The sequence below is a fragment of the Amia ocellicauda genome, unplaced genomic scaffold, assembly GCF_036373705.1.
Source record: "Amia ocellicauda isolate fAmiCal2 unplaced genomic scaffold, fAmiCal2.hap1 HAP1_SCAFFOLD_36, whole genome shotgun sequence".
In the NCBI taxonomy this organism is placed as follows: Eukaryota; Metazoa; Chordata; class Actinopteri; order Amiiformes; family Amiidae; genus Amia; species Amia ocellicauda.
Window position 1 is genome coordinate 884,957 of NW_027102931.1, and position 7,443 is coordinate 892,399.

A 7,443-nucleotide genomic window follows, 5' to 3' on the forward strand; every position below is an offset into this window, starting at 1 on the left:
TCAGCGATGACATCACAAGCCTCTCTCAGCTGACTGCTATGACATCACAGAGCATGAACATTCCGTTGCTTGCCGTCTGTCAACCACTCAGTCACTGCCAGCCAGACTGGCTGGCTGGCTGGATGGGGGGGCTGCTTGCTGCTGCTGTGTACCTTAGCAAGCTTATTTGCTTGACCGGCCTTCCTACTCCTCTGCCCACATGCCCACCTATGCCCGATCTGCTGTTCACCTGGATCACAGCTCCGCCCCAACAAGGCAGATCCTCCCAAAAATGGTACAAACTGATCCACGTTCCCCTCCACAGAAAGCTTTAGCCCAAAATAAGGGACACATTCTGCCCAATATGTCAGCGCCAACCACAGCCTGAGGGACACAGTGACACACGAGCACCGGCTGTAAATATAATGTAAATACTCATTTGTAATGCATGTCATTGTATTTCAAAAAAGGAATCTGGAAATGGTATACCTATTTTCTTTATTTGTATGTATTAAAGATCACATTTTATTACATTTTCTTTTTCTGTACTTCATTACATCTTATTGTGATTCATAATTCTATTATTTATTTTCCGTGTATATGTATGTATGTATGTATTGTGACAAACCAAGGGGCAGGGTCATACATGGCAGATATGTCAGGCCAGGTCTGCTGCAAGGTGTGTACTCTAGGGTAGAATACCGACCCTAGGCAACTACACTCCCCAGAAACCCTCAGGCAGCCATTCTAGCACCTAATGTGGTCACTTGGTGTTACTTCCTCAATTATTCACCAGGTATATAAGGCGGGCCTGAGAGAGAGAGAAGTGAGAGACAATAGGGTGAGTTATCTGGAAAACAGAGGTAGCTCATAAGGAGAAAACCAAGACTTATTTATTCCAGACTTTGTTTAAAATAGAATGATTATGTAAGATTAGTTACAACTCCAGTGTGAGTTAGGTTTTGTTTTCAGATTTGTTTTGTTTGAAGTAAACATACAGGCACAGCCCTGTATTTGCAACCTCCTCCCTGGGTCATGACTGGTTTTTACTCCTAAGAAGATCACAGAGAAGACCCGCACATGTGTACAGCCAAGGCGTTTTGTCACATTTGGTGTAGAATGCGGGCAGCACCTCATGAAACCCAGACTGGCTGAGTGAATTTTTTTATCCAAAAAAAAAAAAACTACAGGCTGTAATAGCCCAACAGGAAGCGACCAGGGTGCAGCAGGTGGCTCACCAGGATGCTATGCGGATGCATCAGGAAGCACTGCAGGTCCAGCATGATACAAATAAAATGTTTAGAGAAGAGCAGGAAAAGGTGACTAAAGAGCTGAAAGAGAGTGTTGAAGCACTTGCAACCAGGATTGGGCCACAGGGGGCTGCAACCCATTCCACTCCCCGCACCAATCACTTTCTGCAGAAAATGACAAAACAGGACGATGTTGAGGCCTTCCTTATGACCTTTGAGAGGACAGCGGAGAGAGGGATGGCCAAAAGATTCCTGGGCAGGGCTTGTGGCACCTTATCTGGCAGGGGATGCACAGAAAGCGTACTTTGATCTGGAGCTGAAGGACGCCCAGGACTATGATAAATTGAAAGCGGAGATAATGACCCGATTGGGCGTGACCACCGCAGTGAGGGCACATCGGTTTCAGCAGTGGGCCTACCAACCAGGACAACCAATCCGAACGCAGATGTTTGATCTGATCCATCTGGCCAGGAAATGGCTACAGCCAGAGGTCCATTCATCAGCCGAGGTGGTGGAGGCCATAGTCCTTGACAACTACCAACGCTGTTTGCCCAAGGACGTTCGACGCTGGGTTGGCCAGAATGAGGTGCTGTCCGCTGACACCTTGGTGGCCATTGTAGAGCGGTTCTATACAGCCGGAGCAGCAGAGCATGTACCGGAGGTTAAAAACTCGTTCCCCAGGCCATGACGAGCCAGCGGACCGGGTAAGATGGTTCCAAAGTACTCTGGGAAACATGACGCGCTGGGTTGGAAGAAAAGAGCAAGACTGGGGGGGGCAAAGGTGGGGCCTAAAGCCGAGACTAAGGGTTATAGGGGGTCACCATCACAACCAATTGTCTGCTACAGTTGTGACAAAGTAGGACATATTGCGGCCCACTGCCCAGGTAGAGAGGAACCAATGCAATGTAATGTGTGTGATATGGGGAAAGAGAAACCGGTATTTTATGCCTGCCCTGTTGGGACGGATGTTTTCATAGGCGGAGTACCTAATCCAAAACACATGTGTACAGTGATAGTCGATGAGAAAGAAGTGGCTGCTCTGCTCGACTCTGGCAGTATGGTTACACTGGTCACAGAAAAATTAGTAGCGACCAACAAGCTGGATAGACATCAGGAGCTCAGTATCACATGCACACATGGTGACACACGCCCCTATCCCACAGCCCTTGTAAACATACAGACAGAGGCCGGGAAACTAGATTACGAAGTCGGTGTGGTACCCAACATGCCATATGATGTGATACTGGGACGATATTTTCCTAATTTTGGAAAACTAGATAGAAAACATAGTAAATTGGAAATGCACACTGAAAACTGTAAGCCAGAAGTTGCCTCGATCCCACAACTAGAGCTAAAAGTAGACCTGGTTCCAGTTGAGTCGACAGTGAAGGTTTTGGTTGGGGAAAATTAAACTGAAAACATAGGGGTGGAATGTAGTGACGTAGATGACCCTATGGAGGGTGAGGAACCCAGCACTAGCAGGGTGGGTGAGAATCCATTCATAGAGACCCCTGAAGCTGACAATGTAGAAGTGTCAGTGTTAGAGGGACTCCCCACTGATTTTGGCAGCGCACAGGTGCGAGATCTCACTCTACACTATGCTAAAGAAAATGTGAAGGTAGTAAATGGGACCCCTATGACTACTGCAGACCCGCCAACAGCTTATCCTTATTTTATGGTAAAAAATGACCTATTGTACCGTGTAAATAAGATAGGGGTGGACATTGTGGAGCAATTGCTAGTTCCCACCCCATTCAGACGAACAGTTCTCAATCTGGCACATGGGCATATCCTGGGGGGACATCTAGGGATGGACAAAACCAAGGATAGACTCCTGAGGAGGTTTTACTGGCCAGGCGTACATGCAGACGTGACAGAACATTGTAGCTCATGTCCTGAATGTCAACTACATGCTCCTAAACCAGCCTTCAGAAGCCCACTGGTCCCTTTGCCCATCATAGAGACCCCCTTTGCTAGGATAGCTATGGATGTGGTGGGACCTCTCCCGAAATCAGCCAGAGGGCATCAGTATATACTGGTTATTTTGGATTATGCCACCAGGTACCCAGAAGCCATTCCACTGCGGACCATGGCTTCAAAAGGTATTGCAAAAGAGCTAATGTTGATGTGTAGTAGGGTGGGGATACCGAGGGAGATATTAACAGATCAGGGCACACCCTTTATGTCTAAGGTTATGACCGATCTGTGTAAATTGTTGCAGGTTAAGCAGTTGAGAACATCAGTCTACCACCCACAAACAGATGGGTTGGTTGAGAGATTTAATAGGACCCTGAAGTCCATGCTAAGAAAGGTAATCGATAAGGATGGGAAAAATTGGGAATTCATGCTGCCCTACTTGATGTCTGCCATTAGGGAAGTCCCACAGGCTTCCCTGGGCTTTTCGCCTTTTGAACTGTTATATGGGAGGCACCCCAGGGGGATATTAGACATAGCCCGTGAAACGTGGGAACACGAGTCCACTCCTTTCCGGAGTGTAGTCGAGCACATCAATGCTATGCAAGAGAGAATAGCCACAGTCACTCCCATTGTGAGAGAGCACCTAAGGCAGGCACAGGAACACCAACAATTCGCCTATAATCGTCAGGCTACACTGAGGGTGTTCCAGCCTGGTGATAGGGTGTTGGTGTTGGTTCCCACTGTAGAATGTAAATTTCTGGCTACGTGGATGGGACCTTATGAGATTATAGAGCGAATACGGGAAGTGAACTATAAGGTTCAGCAACCCGGCCGCCGACCCCCAGAACAAATATATCATGTCAACTTAATAAAAGCCTGGAAGGACAGGGAAGTGTTGATGTTGACTTACCCCCCTCAGCCACTAGGGACACCGAAGGTGAATATTGCAGCTGCCTTGTCACCTGACCAGTTGAAGGAGGTGAACGACTTGATAATACGTAATAGGGAAGTTTTCTCAGGCATACCGGGGCGTACCCATTTAGTCTCTCACAACATTGTGTCTCTCCCAGGAAAGAAGGTAAATATGAGGCCTTACAGGGTACCAGAAGCTCGCAGGAACACTATTAGAAATGAGGTTAAGGAAATGCTGGAGGCAGGGGTTATTGAAGAATCCCACAGTGAGTGGTCCAGCCCTATAGTCATGGTTTCCAAACCTGATGGCTCCTGGAGATTCTGTAATGATTTTAGAAAGGTTAATGAAATTTCAAAGTTTGATGCATACCCAATGCCCCGAGTAGATGAATTGTTAGAGAATATTGGGAATGCTCGCTATATTTCAACTATTGACTTAGCCAAGGGCTACTGGCAGATTCCCTTGACCCCGGGTGCCAAAGAAAAAACAGCCTTTGCAACCCCAGATGGTCTGTTTCACTACACAGTGATGCCCTTTGGCCTGCATGGTGCTCCTGCCACCTTTCAAAGGTTGATGGACCACATACTTAGACCACACAGGACGTATGCGGCAGCATATTTAGATGATGTGGTCATTCACAGTCCAGATTGGGAATCACATTTGTCTCAGCTCCAAGCGGTATTGGATTCAATACATGCAGCAGGCCTGATGGCTAATCCAACCAAATGCAATTTGGGGTTGGAAGAGGCCAAATACTTGGGCTATACAGTAGGGAGGGGTATGGTGAAACCCCAAATATCCAAGGTTGAAGCCATAAACTCTTGGCCTAGGCCTGTCAATAAAAAGCAGGTTAGGGCATTTTTAGGGTTAACTGGGTATTACCGGAGGTTTATTCCCAACTATGCTACCTTAGCGGCCCCTCTGACTGATATGACTAAGGCTACAGAACCCAATATGGTTAGATGGGGTGATACAGCAAACCGGGCTTTCCGGAGCCTACAGGAGGCGCTCTGCCGCAACCCCGTTTTAATGGTACCAGACTTTCAGAAAGAATTTATAGTCCAGACGGACGCCTCTGAGGTGGGGATCGGAGTGGTTTTGTCCCAAAGAATGGGTGATCATGAACACCCGGTGTTGTTCCTTAGCAGAAAGTTGGAATCCAATTAAATAAATTATTTGGTAGTTGAAGAAGAATGTTTGGCAGTAAAGTGGGCTTTGGACAGTCTTCGATACTATTTGTTGGGCAGGCACTTCACCCTGATCACTGACCATGCCCCCCTCACTTGGATGCATCGTTCGAAAGACAGGAATGCCCGTGTGATGAGGTGGTTTTTGAGTCTCCAACATTTTCATTTCACCCTGCAGCACAGGCCAGGGAAGGCCATGGGGAATGTTGATGGGCTGTCCCGGGTGCATGCTTTTTTGCAGCTGTCGCTCGACCTATGGGGTCGCAGCTGGGGGGGAGGATGTGGGACCAACCAAGGGGCAGGGTCATACATGGCAGATATGTCAGGCCAGGTCTGCTGCAAGGTCTGCACTCTAGGGAAGAAAACCGACCCTAGACAACTACACTCCCCAGAAACCCTCAGGCAGCCTAATGTGGTCACTTGGTGCTACTTCCTCAATTATTCACCAAGTATATAAGGCGGAAAGATAGAGTCAAGCTAGAAGGTCAGGCCAGAAGCTAGTTTGATTTCTGTTTGTTATTTACGATGAGAACCTTGGAAACAATGTCAAACGGTATGACCTACGTGCCTGTTCCCTAAAACCATGTGTAGACCTATGGACTCTGTTCTATAATGATATATGTTCTGCTTAGTTAGCCTTTAAGATAACATAGTAATGACTTTCTAGCATGTATGCATGTATGTATGTATATATATATATATATATATATATATATATATATATATATATATATGTATGAATGTATGTATGTCCAATTGCTTTGACAATACAAATGAATTGAATTGAGAGGGAGAGAGAGAGAGAGAGAGAGAGAGAGAGAGACAGACTGAAAAACAGACAAACAGACACACACACACACACACACAGACATACACACACACACACAGAGCCAGCCAGCCAGCCAGCTCAGCGATGACATCACGAGCCTCTCTCAGCTGACTGCTATGACATCACAGAGCACGTACATTCCGTTGCTTGCCGTCTGACAACCACTCAGTCACTGCCAGCCAGACTGGCTTGCTGGCTGGATGTGGGGGATGCTTGCTGCTGCTGCGTACCTTAGCAAGCTTATTTGCTTGACCGGCCTTCCAACTCCTCTGCCCACATGCCCACCTATGCCCGATCTGCTGTTCACCTGGTCACAGCTCCGCCCCAACAAGGCAGATTCTCCCAAAAATGGTACAAACTGATCCACGTTCCCCTCCACGGAAAGCTTTAGCCCAAAATAAGGGACAAATTCTGTAACAACATAATGGATGCCCACCCAACCTGTGACAAAACTGAGAAAAAAGAAAAACGCCAGTCCTCCTGGGGGAGGGACACACAGCCACCCTGGCTGCCCAATATGTCAGCGCCTACCACAGCCTGAGGGACACAGTGACACACGAGCACCGGCTGTAAATATAATGTAAATACTTGTTTGTTATGCATGTCATTGTATTTCAAAAAAGGAATCTGGAAATAGTAAACCTATTTTCTTTATTTGTATGTATTAAAGATCACATTTTTTTACATTTTCATTTTCTGTACTTCATTACATCTTATTGTGATTCATAATTCTATTATTTATTTTCCGTGTAGATGTATGTATGTATGTATGTATGTATGTATGTATGTATGTATGTATGTATGTCCAATTGCTTTGACAATACAAATGAATTGAATTGAGAGGGAGAGAGAGAAAGAGAGAGAGAGAGAGAGAGAGAGAGAGAGAGAGAGAGAGGAATATGAGCTCCTAAAAAACTTTTGTTTTTATACATAAGCGGATTTAATTTGTCATTTACAAATGAATATATAGCACTATAAATATACACAGAAGACATGGAATAGAAATTCAGAAGAAAAAGTATTCAAAAAATTATAATTTTAAGAGAAACACAAAAAGAAGAAAGCAGAGAGACAGTTCAGGAAGAAAAGTCAGAAAAGAAAAGCTGAAGACAAGAATTGGAGGTAAGACCTTTCACCTATAGAGACAAATAATTAAACAAAAAAATATGTATTAATAAAATAAATAAGCATTCTCAGTAGTTGACTCAGCCAATGAAAATGCAGAGCTCCGATTTGAATAGAGTGACAGTAGGAGAGAGCCCAACTGCCACTGAGACTGATACAAATCTATCGAACAGCAGTCTGACTGCAGAGCTGCCTTTTGAAATCCGATACCCTGAAGACATTCGCTCTGCACAGGCTAAGAAG